The sequence below is a fragment of the Myotis nattereri genome (genome assembly GCF_964212035.1).
Source record: "Myotis nattereri genome assembly, chromosome: 12".
Classification (NCBI taxonomy): Eukaryota; Metazoa; Chordata; class Mammalia; order Chiroptera; family Vespertilionidae; genus Myotis; species Myotis nattereri.
The window spans coordinates 51,926,946-51,944,295 of NC_138087.1; positions in this window are offsets into that span (position 1 = coordinate 51,926,946).

The following is a 17,350-nucleotide window of genomic DNA, read 5'->3' on the forward strand; positions in this document are numbered from 1 at the left end:
CCTGTGAGCTTTATGGCATGTGCAAAAGGGGGCTGTCGTGATGAACCATGACCTCTAAATGAGAATATGATGAAGTGCCTGCTGGTGAAAAGGTGATAGGACCAAAGGATTAGCGTCCTTGTTGAGGCCGGAGAATTGTTGGCGTGGAGGTTCTAGAGAAAGGGAGGCAGAGGGCAGGAGGTCATGGTCACATAATGAGGTACTGAAGTTGATCTTCAGGGACCATGCATCTAGGGATAGTAAAAAGTTCATGTTGTAGCCATGTCAGTCAATAGCTTAGGTCAGTGGTCAGCAAACTCATTAGTCAACAGAGCCAATATCAACAGTACAACGACTGAAATTTCTTTTGAGAGCCAAATTTTTTAAACTTAAACTATGTAGGTAGGTACATTGTTATTAACTTAATTAGGGTACTCCTAAGGCTTAGGAAGAGCCACACTCAAGGGGCCAAAGAGCCGCTTGTGGCTCGCAAGCCGCAGTTTGCCCACCACTGGCTTAGGTGGGATAAAAGGAAATAATGGACGTGAAGGGGTAGAGAAACTGAAACTCTGAAGTGCAAGATGGGTCATCCATGTAGTTGTGGAAATCTCCAAGAACAGAGTGGAGAGGTGAGTTTTCGTGAGTGAGCCATTTAATGTCCTTGGGATATGGAGGGCATTTAATCCTCTCGAGGATTTTATGTGGTATGACAATTTTATCCCCATTTTACAGAAAAAGGTGCCTTGAATAATAATCTAACAGCACTCAGAGACTAAGGGGTTGAACTGGAATTTGAAAATAAGTCTTTCTGGCTCCAAAGTTTATTATAGTCTTTCTATGCCAGGGCATTTCTTCCATTTTTCACTGGTGAGACGAAGCAGAAGAGAATTAAGACATGATCCATGGCATTCGCAGGCAATGAATTCTAAGGCCAGCAAAGAAAATAAAAGGCTGAACTGAGATGCCTTGGGGAAAAAAATCAGGCTCTAGAAACTCTTAATCTCATTAATCTTAAAAATATTAATTTCTAGACACTACAATCCCAGTAAGAAATGTGACTTAACTGTTCAGAAGAATAAGCAGGGTTCTGAAAATAAAGGTACATAATTGAACCATAGAATCTTGGAACTAAAAGGTACCTTAGAACGTACTTTTCTCCAACTCGTTTTCTGCTTAGAAAACTGGCACCTAAAAAGGCTAAGTGTTTTTGCCCTGGCTGGTTTGGCTCAGTGGATAGAGCGTCAGCCTGTGGACTGACGGGTCCCAGGCTCGATCCCCAGTGGGGAGCGTGCAGGAGGCAGCAGATCGATGATTCTCTCTCATCATTGATGTTTTTATCTCTCTGTCCCTCACTCTTCCTCTCTGAAATCAATAAAGAAATATATTTTTTTTAAAAAAAAAGCTAAGTGCTTTTGCCTAATATCGCAAAGCTAAGAGATAGCTATGTCAAGTCTAATCAAGCCACTGCCAACCCCTTCCATCATACAGACTGTGGCTTTTTCCTCCCACTCAAGGAATATTTTGACTCCAAATCTTGGAGACTGTATCTCTTTTCTCAGATTGAAGTTACCCACAAGTTAAAATTCATTTTGCTTGGAGGTCTTCTCTGCCGTGCATTTGGCATTGATATCCACGTGGGCCCTTTTGGCTTGGATTTGCTGATGCTGGCCTTCTTAGGGACCCAGAAACCATCATAGAAACCATGACTTAACATGCTGTGACCTTGTGGGCAAATCTTGCCAGAGGCAAGAGCCACTTCCTGATGGGTCTTTTCTCCTGCAGGACTGCTTGAGAAACCGGAAATGCAAGTACCTGTTGCCAAGAAAAAAGTACAAATCATTGAGCACTAAAATGTGAGACAATAGAGGACCAACCGCTCACCAACTGAACTTTGGAAAGCTGAAAATACACTGAGCTTTCCTGGCTTCTTCAGTGAAGTCAGATTCAGCAAATGGGCATTTTTCTGTACCTTCCAGTCTTAGGATTCTCCTGTGCTGGGAGAAAGAGTGGGGTGGATTGGCTTAAAGCCTCTACTGTCAACCTATGCTTTGGAGTTGTTATTCTTTTTCTCTGTTTTGAACAGGACTATAGCGTTCAAGCACAAATCCAAAACAAAACCTCATTTCTTCAGGTGGTTCATTGAATCAAAAGAAGAGTTGCTTCTAATTATCAGCTGTCTCCTGATTGCAGGGTTATCTGTATTCATCCATGACTAGGAAATTCATAATTTATGAGCCCTACACAGCCACTTGCCTTAATAGCCTTCATCTTAGAAAGCTGATGTCTTCGAGCCAAAGGATGCTTAACACAATGTTTATTAATGTTTGATATGCCTTGATTGACTTCCTGAAGTAAGTGCTTGTGGAAAAGAAAGTAGTTTCTAATTCATCTCTCTTTCTCTTCTCAACTATGGTTAAACATCAATGCTTTTTTATTTTTTTAATCTCTCACCATGTGTTATTGTTGTGAATGATTGCCGTTGATCAGATCAGGTGGGAGGATGGGACAAAATATCTTCCATTTCTGAAATCTGATCATCCCCACAGTTGAAGACAAGCAACTGCTTCAACCGGTTTGGTTTGACGAATGGGAACCTAAGGTTGAGAAGTCGCCCCGTGATTATCTAGTGAGTAGGCTATAGACTGAGCTCCTCATTTCCTAATCTATTGCTTGCTACCTATAGCAATGACCCCCCAGATGTGCAAGGATAGAGAAGGAAAATTCATCTACTGATCTGTATTAGATCCTGTGCCCCCCTTCCAAACCCCCAGTTTGCTACTCTATCAATATATAAGACAAAAGCAGAATGTTTTCCTCCACCCTCACCCCCACAAGTCAGGTGGTTTAATAAAATCTACAAAATGTGGTCAGCTTACTATTTTCAGATTCATTAATGATATTACATGAGTAGTTCATCTTTTTTTTCTTTTTCTGAGTAGTATTATCTTTGGCTGTACCACTATTAGTTTATCCATTCCTTTGTTTATAGACAAGTGTTTCCAGCTGTATTTCCCTTATCTTTTCTCAATAACTTAGAGTGCACTGTCTGAGTCACAGTGTAGGTTAACATTTAAGTTTGGGGGGAAAAACTAAAAAATTGTGGTCTAATCTGATTGTACTTTTTGCATTCTTACCAGCAGTGTATGAGGGTTCCATTACTCGCACATTGTAGCAAATTCTTCATTTATTTGTTTTAAATTTTAGTTCTTTTAATAAATCTGTCGTGCTATATCTCTGTTATTTTAGTTGCATTTCCCTGAGGATTCATGATGAACGTTTTTGCAGATGTGTATTTACTACTGATAAGTTTTTACTAAAATGTGTGCTCAAAAAAAAAAAATGTGGTCAGCATCTCTGAAGAAAGGTGTTGTCTGGCAGCAGTGACCTTTAAAAAAAGGTCAAACAGGTTTTTCCTGAAGATTTTTCAGGATATTTGCAGCCAAGTTTCCTGATTATTTACCTAAACATAGTACTGAGAACTTACCACCTGCATTATTAGAGAAAGCCTTTCAATACTCAGGCTCGACAGATATATATATATATATATATATATATATATATATATATATACACATATATATATATATTAATTATTAATGATGGGCAACATTGACTTAGTGCATTGTTTCACAAAGTATAGTACAGTACCTGTTCAGATACCACAGCTGGTATGCAAAGTGATCTTAGGTCCTATCAGATGAATATTTATTATTTTAAAGGTTATGTATATGCAATAGAGTGGCTCATACCAGCTCATGTGAGTTGGTTATGTGCATCCCTTCCCAACTCTGCATTCCAGAACAGCATGTTGGTAGCTTGAAATTGCCCATGGTGAGAGTATTTACACCATAGGTATTGGTAAAGGCTATAACTTAGAGTTTGAGTTTGTTTCCTGCTGGACAACCAGTTGTTAAATATTTACCAAAATAAAACTGTATTCAACCCCATTTGTAAAGTTTACCTACAACACATCACTCTGTCTCTGCACAATCAGAAACATCTACCTAAACATATGTGCAAAAATGACAGCAGCAGAGTGCAGCATGGAAGGGAAGATAGATAGTTTCTTTTTTAAAACTCTTCTTCCATTAAAAAGATAAATTTAAAAACTGAAAAAAAACTTTCCAATAAATGCAAGTTTGATTAAACAAAAAAAATCTCTTCTTCCAATTAAAACATATACTTTTGTTACATGGCTAAAAGTGGGTTATTAACTTTTTAAAATCCTCACTCATATATTGATTTTCTGGAGAGGAAGGGAAAGAGAGAGAATGCGCCCTGACCAGGATCAAATCAGCAACATGGGTATGTGCCCTGACCAGGAATCAAACCTGCCACCCTTTGGTGTACAGGAGGATGCTCCAACCAACTGAGCCACACTGGCCAGGGAAGGTTGTTAAGTTTTTACCAGTAAATGCTACCAGGATTGCATATCTTCCAAATGACATTAGTAAATCAATCAGCTCTCTACTCGTTTATGCTACACACCACATCTTAAAATATTGTATCTAGGTGATATCTGATTCATAACAAACATCAAGCTAATATCAAAAAAGGAAAGAAATTAGAATGCCACAAGAAGGCAAAAAGTAAAATGGTGTGAAGGGGGAAGGAAATAGCGTTGCTAGGCAACTACCTCCATAGTTAATTAATATACATATGAAAATCTCTAGTTTTTCTCAGCATCAGTTGACCCATCTTTCTCTACCCAATCTGCGCTGATGCTCCTGTAGCCTGTCAGAAAGTATCTCTGGAGTCCTCAAAGCTCAGAGTTCAGGACCCCAGTGTGAGCCTGATTGGCTGTCTCCTGTAGAGATGAAAACTTCAGAACATGTGTAAGCATTCTGTTTCCCTCATAGGTTTATACTTGCTGATTCCCACTTAACAAATAAAATCTCAAAAGCATAAAGCTCATTACAGCAGGGTTGACTAATTCCCTGGTGGGCATTTCATTATGATTTCAAGCGCATACCATTGACTATGGACTACACCTTGATTATGGGGGAGGTCAATGAGATAGCATTGACTTCAAGCCAAGAAAGTCACAATTCTTACTAGGCTCTGCCACTGAGGGTAGTTAGCAACAGAAGGCCCTCCACGGTGCACTCCAGGGAATCCATTTTACATTGTCATCTATGTGATGGTGGCTCCTAAATGTTGTACATTGCACACAAATTATCAAACCTTCACAGGTAAAGAAAGCAAGGCCGTTGGTTAGAGACGATGACTTCTCCCAGTTATTTAGCTACTAATAGCAGAACCGGATCATAATCTTTCTAGAACTCTATAAACTACCTCCCATCTTTAACGAATAACAACAGAAATTTATGATGCTATCTTCCTGTATTGAAGATTTACTTTGTGCCTAGCTCCTGAGGGCATCTGGACCCACCACATGTTGGCCAAGTCATAAGAAAGGATCTGGTGGAGTTTTAGAAAGCCTCAGGGTGAATGCAGCAGGACTCAGTGTTTCTCCTTGCTTCAAAGCACAATAGCCTTGCTCTCATTCACTCTGCCCCTGAGGAGCTGAGGTGACTTAACTAATCACTAGCACTTGGCCTGTGTAGTGCAGCCCATTGTCTTTCCGCTGTCTCTGCATACTTTACATCTTACCTGGGCAAGATTATCATGTAGACAGAGCCTGTCCTAATGTTCCCCTAACCTAGCAGCCAGAGGGGTCCAGAGAAAGGCCTTCCCGGGCTACACAGGGAACAGATGCCCCTATATATGGGCTGAGAGGCAGCTGGTGGTAGTCATGGCCATGTGGTCTCTTGGATAGCTGGGGTTCTGTACTCCCATCCTCCCACTGTACCATTTCTGGAACCCGGGGAGAGCCTCTTTCTGGTATGTTTGATAGTCCTCTTCCCATGGCTGGGCCCTGTTCACACTCTTCATTGCCCCTGAGATTGATTCATACAGGGCTCTGCATGCCCGAGTTGTTCCATGGTCTTCCCTCTATGCTGAGCAGCCACAGCCCCTAACAAAAAAACTCACTCCCACCAAACACAAATGCACACCTCTCTGCTCTGGCTCTCAAAGCCTATTTGAATCTAGCCTATTTTTCTGCAGCTCCACCTCCTATCTCTACTTCTGCTCTCACACACACCCCGTCTGACACATTTTGACCACACTGACTAGTATTGACTTTGTCATTGTCTAACTAGGGGAATGTGGACGAATCTCTTAGTCCCTCCTATCTCAGTTTCTTTATCGGAATGATAGGGTTAAACAGTGAACTTAAAGATCCCTTCCCATTCTTTTTTTCAATGTATTTTTTTTATTGATTTCAGAGAAGAAGGGAGAGGGAGAGAGAGATAGAAACATCAATGATGAGAGAGAAACATTGATCGTCTGCCTCCTGCATGCCCCACACTGGGGATTGAGCCCACAATAAGGGGATTAAGTCCACAACCTGAGCATGTGCCTTGACCTCCTGGTTCATAGGTAGACGCTCAATCACTGAGCCATGCTGGCTGGGCAAGATCCCTTCCCATTCTGAAAGACTGCCATATTTTGTGCATAGATTCTCTCCCATTCATGCCCATTATCTTTCCTGATAGGTAATATAGATAGTAATAGTGATAGCTGACACAGAGTACCTACCATGTGCAAGGCATAGTACAAATGGCTTGATCTGCATTATGTCATTTGACTCCTCCAAACTAGTCTATAAAAGATGAAGACAGCCCTAACTGGTTTGGCTTAGCGGATAGAGCATCGGCCTGTGGACTGAAGGGTCCCAGGTTCGATTCCGGTCAAGTGCATGTACCTTGGTTTCAGGCACATCCCCAGTAGGGGGTGTGCAGGAGGCAGCTGATAGATGTTTCTCTCTCATCGATGTTTCTAACTCTTTATTCCTCTCCCTTCCTCTCTGTAAAAAATCAATAAAACATATATATTTTAAAAAAGATGAACACCGTTATTCTCCTTCTTTTGCATCAAAGAAAAACCAGAGTGTTAGAACAATATGTCCAAGGTAACAACGATTGCAGCCAGGACTGACCCCAGAACTGATCTCATGACCACTGTGCCAGAGTCCTAGGTTCAAATTCTGATACCACCACCTCCAAGTAAAGTTTTGAAAACTATGTCAGCATTTAATAAATGACCAATTTTTATCAGCTATTATTCTTGTTGCTCCCAAAGCTCTTCCGTTATTGTTTCCTCTTAGGAGCAACAGATTCCTTTTGTCTGCAATATACATAGACTACCTCCTGAAAACAAATTAATGACACCACAGAAGAGGGAACTCCAAGAAAAAATAAGCCCTTTGGAGAAGAATTTATTTTTCAGAACCTTGACATAATTCAACCTCCACAAAGTATGATTGTTTCAGAGGAACATTTGAAGCGGGGGGGTGGTATATATGGAATTCAAAGAACTGCTTTAACAAGAATTCAAGTTCCACTTAAAACTCTACTGGTAATAGCATGTTCTGCAGATATGCTATTGGGTAAAGAAGCTCCACTGTTCCTAGGCAACAGACCAAAGCAACAGAGGTGAACTAGCAAACAACTCAAGCTCAAGGACTGTGAATTCCAGTTCCCATTCTGCTTCTATGACCTTGAGCAAGTCATCTGCTCCATGCACCTTTTGCACCTTGTTCTGTTAAATGGGGATAACAAATTCAGCCTTATATTGAAAAAGCAATTTCTCAAAGCAACCTGCCAATAAAATGCATAATTAAAATGTATAATAGAATGTTATTTATCCATTAACATAATTGCCTATTCATTAATATACATGTGTGGGCTTGGCTTTCATGCATTATAATTATTAAGAATTCTTCAATCAGAGTCTTCCTGAATATAAACTAGGGCCAGACTTGAGTTCTATATTAAGATTGAAAAATGCCAAAACGGGTTTGGCTCGGTGGATAGAGCGTCAGCCTGCAGACTGAAGGGTCCCGGGTTCGATTCCAGTCAGGGGCATGGGTTGCAGGCACATCCCCAGTAGGAGATGTGCAGGAGGCAGCTGATTGATGTTTCTCTCTCATCAATGTTTCTAACTCTCTATCCCTCTCCCTTCCTCTCTGTAAAAAATCAATAAAATATATTTAAAAAAAAAAGATTGAAAAATATGACCTCAAGGGAGCCCAGGTCTTAGAGCTGTAATTTATACAAAGACACAAATACCTTTGATATAATTGTTCCGCTGCCCATAGTTATTTCTAGCTAAATTAGCTTTAATTGAGAAAGATCCTGAAAGCTGTTTAGCATCTCGGTAGGGAGGATGACCCCAGATGCCCTAAGTTTTATGTATCATTCTTGTATAACTAATTATAATCATCATCCTATTATCAACCACAAGGGAATGAAGACCCAACTAATTACTTAATAGAGTAGCTGAGCGTCAGTAAACATTGGGAGGCCCTTCCATTTTCCTTAAGTTATTATTTAGTTCAGCAGAGAACATGAAGTTCAACCTCACAGTGCATCTGCTTTCATTTTGATGGAGAAGAAAGAAAAAGAATTCAGCCAAAATTAGAGATAAGACCTGTAGGCTTCTTGCCCTTTTCTTCTGAGGGAAAGCAGATTATAAAGCCTGCAGAGAGTCTGACCTGGTTATTTCTATATTTTAGAAATTGGAGAGAAGAGAGACACTGAAAATGACCCCCCAAAAAATTTATTACTAAAGATTCATGACTAGCTGATCTATTTCCCTCAGTCATGGTGGTAACCCAGAATTTCCCTCACTTGCTTGTACTTTCTTTGGTTCTTTCTTTTCAAAGACATATGTAGTACTTATGAGCACCCTTGGAAAGACTCGGTCAGAATCTCACCTCAAGGAAGACTGAGACTCAAAGAATCCCACCTTCCAATAACAATTGAGAGTGTGCCAGAACTTCCTTGGTTCTTATATTGTTTTTGTTTTACTTCTTTTCTTTTTTTAAGAATTGTTTTTGGGTTTGTTTGTTTACAAAATGAAGCCACTCTGGTTTGGAAAGCATCCAATACACGGTTCTTTATTTGGAGATTTCCCTTTCTCACTTTAAAGACATCTCTGGTGAGCAGAAGCCTGTTTAAAGCAACCAAGCAGGGAGGAAATTGTTCTTAATAGAGCTCTCCCTTCAGGTCCCCAAATATAATTCATAAGAGCCACTCGAAGCTGATGTTCTCCTGCTGAGAGGTTAGTAATATAAACATTGGAGGTATCAAGTGAAACAGCGAAGTCAGTATTGTCTCAGTTTACACACCAAACTGGAAAACCAAACAAATGACTCTGACTGTAAGAAATGAACTGGGGATGGCGATTTTGTTATGCTATTTTGATAACACGGTCGGCAGGAGCCCAGAAGCTATCTACCACGGAAGTCATACACAGACGGGGTAACACTGTCATAAGACCACAAAGTTATGAATATGTGAAACCTACTCGTCTGCAAACCAAACATCCCATTCTTAGGTGTTGACAGAAAAAGGCAGCCACAGTGTATCTAAGTCCTGAGGTCACTGCCCCTGGTTACCTCATTCCCTGCACACAGGTGGAAGGAAGCAAGTATTTCTTGGTGATGATGTCTGTCGGTGAGGGGGGAGCTGAGTTACCTCACCAGAAACCTCCACCTCCCTTTCCCCATCCCAGGTCAGACCCCCCTCACAAGGTTATCAACTGTTCAGTTAACATCTTTTCATAGTAAAGGCTCTTGAAAAGGTTCACTTTTCAAACGATCAACATTCTTACTTCTTATAGTTAGTACACTATGTACCAACTATATTTATTAACCTTCAAATTATTCTTTAGAACTTATATAAAAGTATCATTGTTCAATTTTCTGCCTGTAAACATTGTTTGAGCATGTTGGTGCTGGTCTGGAACACATTCTACTGTTTTCTATTAAAGATAATGAGAGCCCCGCCAGTGTGGTTCAGTGGTTGAGCGTCAACCTATGAACCAGATCATGGTTCGATTCCCATTCAGAGCACATGCCAGCTCCATCCCCAGTAGGGGGCGTGTAGGAGGCAGCTGATCAATTACTCTTTCTCATCATTGATGTTTCTATCTCTCCCTCTCCCTCTCTGAAATCAATAAAAATAGAAATGATAATGGAAATTTTTCTTCACTCAATGGCTTTTCAATGAACAACAGGGTTTGCAGGAATGAATGATACTTGCTAAGGGAGGAATAGGTGTACTCTTCAGAATCTGATCTACAAGTGCATTCTTGCATCTTCCCAGTGGAATCTGTTCTCTCTAATCTCTAATTTGGTGCTTTCACTGGGCCTTAAAAGTGGTTCTTTTCCTAGCTTCCTTCTTTTGGCAGGTTATTCCCGTTCCTTGGAATTTTTTCTCCATGCAAATCACCCAAACCAAAGCATGCGCATGCTTTAACATTATACTTAAGTGCCTCTGATGTATAGCTGCTTTCTCTGGCATCCAGATTGTCTTCTTGGCTGCACCATTCATTTTTTCATGTAAGCACATCTTACTTGAACATTACCATAAAACCGGTGCACAAGGCCAAGTCCTTCCCCCAGTTAGACTGCAAATCCTATTGTTTCCTCTCCCCACCATCACCAAGACACCTCACAGCAACTAGCAGGGAGCTGGACAAAGGTGTATATACTCAATAAATATTTATTGAATTGCAATTCAATAGAATTGTTTTCTAGTTCAGCATACATCAGAGGCCAAATCTATGCACATCCAAATCATTTTTAACAATGTATTCTGTTGCATTTCTTCGATTTCTGCCAATGCCTGAAACAGGCAAAGACATTTTGCCCTCTAGACACTGATGAGCAATAATAATAATACAGTGCTTAAGTCATTGGCTTTCGAGGCAGCTCTGAGTGTGAAACCTGGCTCTCCTACTTACTGGCTGTAGGATATGGAGCTAGTTTCTTAATCTGTCTAAGCCTTAGATCCTTAATTAGCAAAAGAACAAAATGACACCTGCTTTCCTGTTGTTGTAAGGCTTAAATGAATGTTTTTCCTTCCTCTGTCTCTTTTAACGGTAGGCATACTTATTTTACAGTCATTTTCAGATTGCTCCATTATTTTCATTTCCTTGGGAGTAAATTCATCACTCAACTGCGGAGCGTATTCCTTGTCTTTGTTAGCATCCGCTTTCTTCATATGTTTTGACCTTAGAGCCTGTGAGCATCTCATGAGTAGCTGGGCTGTACTTGTGTTCCCTTCTCTCCAGCTTGGCCTCCCTTTCTAGCAGCTTTGCTGTTTCCCCGGCATGCTACCTCTGTGCTTCCAGAGAGAGCCAGATCTTACATGACAATCTCAGGACTCCTACCTTAGGGTGAGATTGACCTAGAGTGACCTAGAGTGATGCAGAGGCATCGACTGACACACCCATGATGGTTGGACTCCTTCTTAGACTGAGGCTGAATCTGCTTCCTCCTGACACCAAGGTACATAACTTTATAAACACCACCCTCCAGAAAGTATTGGCACGTCCGTCAGTTTCTTTTCGTGGGCCAGAGATTTGATGGGATTCCCTAGTGTTAGGCAGGGTGCCTGATTCACCTTTCCGGGGGTATTTTGGTCCTAATTACCCCATAGAAGTTGAATTCTTCTCCCAGACCCAGAGACCCACTGGCCTGTGATTTCAGCCTGCTCACTGCTTTGTGTTTCTGTCCTATGTTCAGGCTTAGAAAGATCTTCGTCTTGTTTGGGGGAAAGGCACGCCTTTATTACTTATTTATGTTTTTATTATTGTCATATATTTTTAATATATGTCTGGAGCTATAGATAGAAAGAAACAGGGTGCTGGAGGGGGACTTGCGGGTGTTTGAAATCACAGTGCCATCTTAACCTGCCAGGAGCACCGAGGAAGGCTTACTGAAGGAGGCTCCCTTGAAGTGGGCCGTAGACTATGGATGGCAAGAGACGAAGGCCGGCCCTGTGGAGGGCATGAGCTCCCCTCTGGAGGAAGGAACTGTAGCCCTATGTCAGGGAGGGCAAAGGGGCTGATTTCAGTAGGTATACCATGGTTGCTGACCTCTGAAACTGTTCTCCTGTAGAAGCAAATTAACTTCAAAACTGAATCATGTTTTTCTCTCAAACATAAACTTAATGCATAGATGTAGCATCTTTTTTTTCTTTCTAATCAAAAGCTGACCTTCTCTCCAAAGCCCCTAGTATTGAATTTTGACATTTTATTAAACTTTGGTTTGGTTTCTAAAGCAAAATTGAACCTTAGGAGACACTAATAAGATAAAGGAATGTATTGTCCTATCCTATCATGCTGTATTTCTAGAGATAGTGTATGATCTTTTCACTGGAAAGACTATGATTTTTATCATTATTAAAGTTCTTATTGTTTAAAAAAAAAAAGAAGTTTAGATATTTTAAGCAAGTAATTCCCTTTCTAGGAAGCAACTCTAAGGAAACAATCAGAAAGTCAGATTAATATATAGATATGCTCATCACTTAATCACCTATCATCATAAAAATAAACGTCAGTCCAAAAGTCAAACAATACTTGAAACCTATATAATCTTATTAAATAATATCACCACAATAAATTTAATTTTTAAAAAAGAAGAAAATTCAAACAATAGTAGAATAATTAAATTATATACACTAGATACATACATACACTAGAATATTAGATACTATTGAGTTCATATTTCAAAGAACATTTAAGGTCATGGGACAATATCTCCTACAGAATGTAAACTCCATGCCAATAGAGGCCAGATCTGAGTTTGCTCTACACTGTTTTCTCAATTTCTAGCACAATGGCTCAATGAATATTTGTTGGATGAATGAATGGGTAGATATAAATATTAAGTTAAAACAAGAAAGAATAATTTAAAGCTATATATACATTGCAAATTACACTAGTTCTCAAGTAGAAGACTCCAAAGAGATACTGTCACTATTATTACAAACAAAATAATATCACCAAAAACATTTCTTTCTTGTGGCTTTATATCATGTAAACATAATTAAACTGTGTTTGCTTTTGAAAGTAGAAATTTGTTTCTTGGGTGCTCATGTAGCATTTTGGTGCATATAAAAAGTTGAGAGTAAAACAAAAGATAAATAGTTTCTATTCTAATCAATTTTTCTCCCCTAATTCTATTATATTGAACGCTATTTTTTCAAAATGTGTTCTCTGTTGCCATAGTGATCAGCTCCCAATGTGAAATTATATCACACTGGCTTTCTTTCAAGTTTCAATAATGTGCCATCACCACCCACTTCTCTTTCAAAATGTTCAAATCCTCTAATCACTCAGTACCTTAAGCCTCACTTTTGGGGAGCTGAAGTAGGAGCTGGGGAGTTAGGAAAGAGATATATGCAGAGAGTAGGAATGAAATAAAAAGAAAAATTTGAAAATAAGTTAATTTACAATATAAAACAAGGTTTCGCCTCCATATAGCAATCTACTCTTCCCAATATACCTTAACTTTTCATTTTATAAATGATATGTTAATGAGTGAATGGAGCCTTAATGGAAAACAAAAGCAATTTGAGAATAAACGTGTATGATCTGTATTAGAACTTACAGGTTATTCTTAATAAATAGAAAGTCTTTGCAAAGCAATAAGAAAATTTTTCCCAATAGGAGAATGGGGGAAAGTTATAGACAGCTGCACATTACAAAAGAAAATAATAAAATGGTCAATAAACACATAAAAGATGCTCAACTTTGCTAGTACTTAAAGAAATAATAATAAAGTAAGATGCCATCTTTTGTCTGATGAGTGGTAAAAATTTTAAAAGATGATAATGCCAATATAATTAGAGTTTAGAGAAATAGACATTCTTATACACTGGGGTAAGAATGTAAATTGATACAGCCTTTCTGAATATCTTTTAAATTCAAATTTCCACTTCTAGGAATTTATCCAAGAGGGGAAAAATAGAGAAATGGGAATATATATTTATAGAGATGAAATATATAAAGATATTCATCTTAGCTTTGATTTCATACAATAAATGGAATCAAGCTCAATGTCAGTCAATGGAGGATTGTTATGTAAATTAGGACAATTGTATAATGGAGAGTTCTGAAGCCCTTGAAAATGCTACAAATCTATATTTCTTCATGTAAAAAGTTTTCATATTGAGCCCTAGCCTGTTTGGCTCAGTGGATAGAGCCTCAGCCTGCAGACTGAGGGGTCCCAGGTTCGATTCTGGCCAAGGGCACATGCCTGGGTTGCGGGCTTGATCCCCAGTAGGGGGCGTGCAGGAGGCAGCCGATCAATGATTCTCTCTCATCATTGATGTTTCCATCTCTCTCTCCTTCTCCCTTCCTCTCTGAAATCAATAAAGAAATATATATATATATTTTTAAAACTTTCATATTGATATAGAAAGATGTCCACATAACATGTGGTGGTGATGGTGGGGGGAAACACAGGAATTTGGAAGTCTTCTGAAAATGCCCTAGGAGAACATAAATATGTATGAGTCTCCACAGAAACAGGTCTAGATCCTGCTATATCAAAATAAGAACTGTGATTATTGCTGAGAGATACGCTTTCAAGTGATTTTTAGTGTATAATGCCTGTATTATATGAATATTTATAATTGGCAAGTGGAAAAAAGGAAAAACAATAGAGATGTTTTGTTACACACTAAGTTCCTTACAGGATTTGGAACCTGACTTCACAGACACATAAAGCGATGAGGACTGAAGTGGACCTTGGAAGTCAGTTAGCCCTAAAGGGAAATGGAGATTCCTGGCACATACCTCTTAGTCAACAAGTAGCTATTGAATAAGAACCTGGCTTTAGCCTCCTCATGGAACAAGACAGGAAGCCCAGGCTCAGAAGGGTAAAGATGCTTGCTCAAGTTCACATGTGAATGAGGGAGGAACTTACGTTTCCTGACTCTGGGTGTCTTGGTTTTCCCACCCCAACATGCCATCGCTGTTGTGCAAACCGACTGCAGCCTGCAGCACTTCCAGGTGCCCAACTGCCTATTTTGTACAGCCAAACATGCTATTGTTGCTGTTTTTAATGGATGACAAGTCTTAAGCAAAGAAAGAAACAGACCAAGGCTCGGTCAGCTGAGTTTACATAGAAATTACAGGCTGTGCTGCGGTTTGGTAAGCGTTTGGAACTAATTACAAGGTAGTCCCCAAACAACACCTCTTTGGGCATCACATGCATTTCTGAAGATTTCCTGCAGATGACTGTTGGCCAGGGGCATTTCCTCTGTGAAAATCCAAACATTGCTTGTTTATTCTTACGTTCCAGTGTAAGATTTCTAGAAGTCTTTCTAGGAACCAAAGACTTAACTGGATGTGTTTCCTCTCGCCATTGACCTGCCTGCTTGGTGACCTATCACGCTAAGGCAACATTTTTGTTGCTGATGTAAATCATCATTCCCAAATCAAAGCGATCCCAACTTTCTAGTAGTCGAAGGTCTGCTCGCCTATAGCAGGAACTGAGTATAAATGGAGTCATACTAATGAGAAAAGCATGTATTTCTCTGAGTCTTGACCTGATCTGTTCTAGAACACTGAGAAGTATTGCAAATGATATCTGGGTGTCCCTGGCTGGTGTCTCATGTGGGCTCCCACACCTGATCCTCAGCTACAGCCCTCAAGGAGGGGTGGGTGGGCACCCTCACATTCTTCCCCTCTGCTTGGTCTCTTCATTGATACTCTCTGCCCTCTGAGACCCTCATCCTGCTGCCGGCACCCACCAGAGGAAGATCAAAGTTTATCCTCTGGCTCTCTCTGGGGGCTCCCAAGTGTATCAAGCTTTAATGGCAGTCCGGTGACATCTCTGCGGATTGGGAAGAAAGCATCAGTGACTCTAACCATATTTTGTCACCAGCTGCTGAAGGAAACTCAGTCTCTTACTAATGACTCCACCAGGGCCAGAAAGAGGGGGGTTGGGCAGGCACCAGAACACCCTCCCCAAACACCTATCTCTCCCTAGGAATCCTCCTCATCTCTCCTGCAACAAAAAACAGGCTAGATGAAGATCAGCTCATGTAAATCTCTTCTCAACAACCCACCCCCAGCTCTTGATCCAGGTCTGAATCTTGAAATGGGCTCAAGTAAAAATCTTGGCTACACCCATTTCCCTTGCCATTTTACAGTCCAGAGCAAAAGCCTGTTTTGAAAGAATAAAACCAGTTTGAATGTGATAAAAGAAATTGAGCATCTGGCATCCCTAAAAAATGGTCTAAAAAAATGGTCTATCAGCTCAGGTCAAATTCACTGGGAAAGGAATTGGCAAAGCAAAACACCTAAACATGGATATGAAAACAAACAATGAAAATGTTGCCTTTCCTTTATGGCTTTAATTTGTCATTTCTGTCAGCTCAGATAAAATCACTATTTAGACAGCTTTATAAAAGTTAGCAACAGTTCAAGCTTAATTTTATTTCACTTTTCAAAGTCAACTTAAAAAATGCCTTACGTGACTTCCACGAATAGACTGAAATGCTAAACACATTATGCAGTGGCTGAAAGAGATCAGACTCCATTTCGATAATATATGCCTGGGTCTGCGGGGACGCACTCAGATCAATCTCAAACGTCAGGGATTACCTACACAAACACGCAAAACTTGGCACCACTGAATTTGACCACTCAGACGTAAATGCAACTGTTCTCAGAAAAGATCGATGTTTATAGCCTTAAATTCATTCAATATTTGATTTAAATGCAAGCTGGTTTATGCCTCAAGCCACGGCTTGACATTTCAGGATTTACTTTTTTTAAATTGTTGACAGCCCAGCCCAGCAAAAAGCATCAAACAAACTCTCAGGTGCCAGTGAGGTTTCAGGGCTGCAACCACAAGTACCACCCGGCCAGGGGTCCAGGAAAAAGGTAGGAAAACAGGCTCACTCACCTGACCGAGTCCAGGGAAGCCTGCTTACTGGCTGCCCCGCCTCATGGCTGGTTTCTCTGCCTCTCCTTAAGCCTCTATATGGGGCTGCCAGGGCTATCCTTTTAGGGGCAAAGTTGAGGAAACATTCAACTCACCATCCCATTCAAGGCCAAAATAAACACTTAGGAAAACATTGCCAAAAAGCAGAACAGACATAATGGGTTGGGAATGAGAAGCAGAAGCCAAACAAACGCTCCAAATAACTCTAGATCCAACTCTCCATTGTTTCTTTAATTGGATTTTGTTTTATTATCTTGCATTTCAAATGCCATGCACGCTTAGCCCAGAAAATAGAAATAAGCAAAAAGAACATCTTTATATTTAGACTTGTATCTCCTGGAATGAAATATTTGTACCTGTCCTTCCAGGTTCTTTTTCCTGGCAGCACATAAACATATAGACAATATTTTCACAAAACTGGATACCTGAAGTTTTGTTGCCCACCATGGCTTGGGTCAGTGGTTCTCAGACTTGACTATATATTATAATCCCCTGGGGAGATTTTTAATACCTTGGTAGACAGGCCTCACTCCTTCTGACTAAATTAGAATGTCT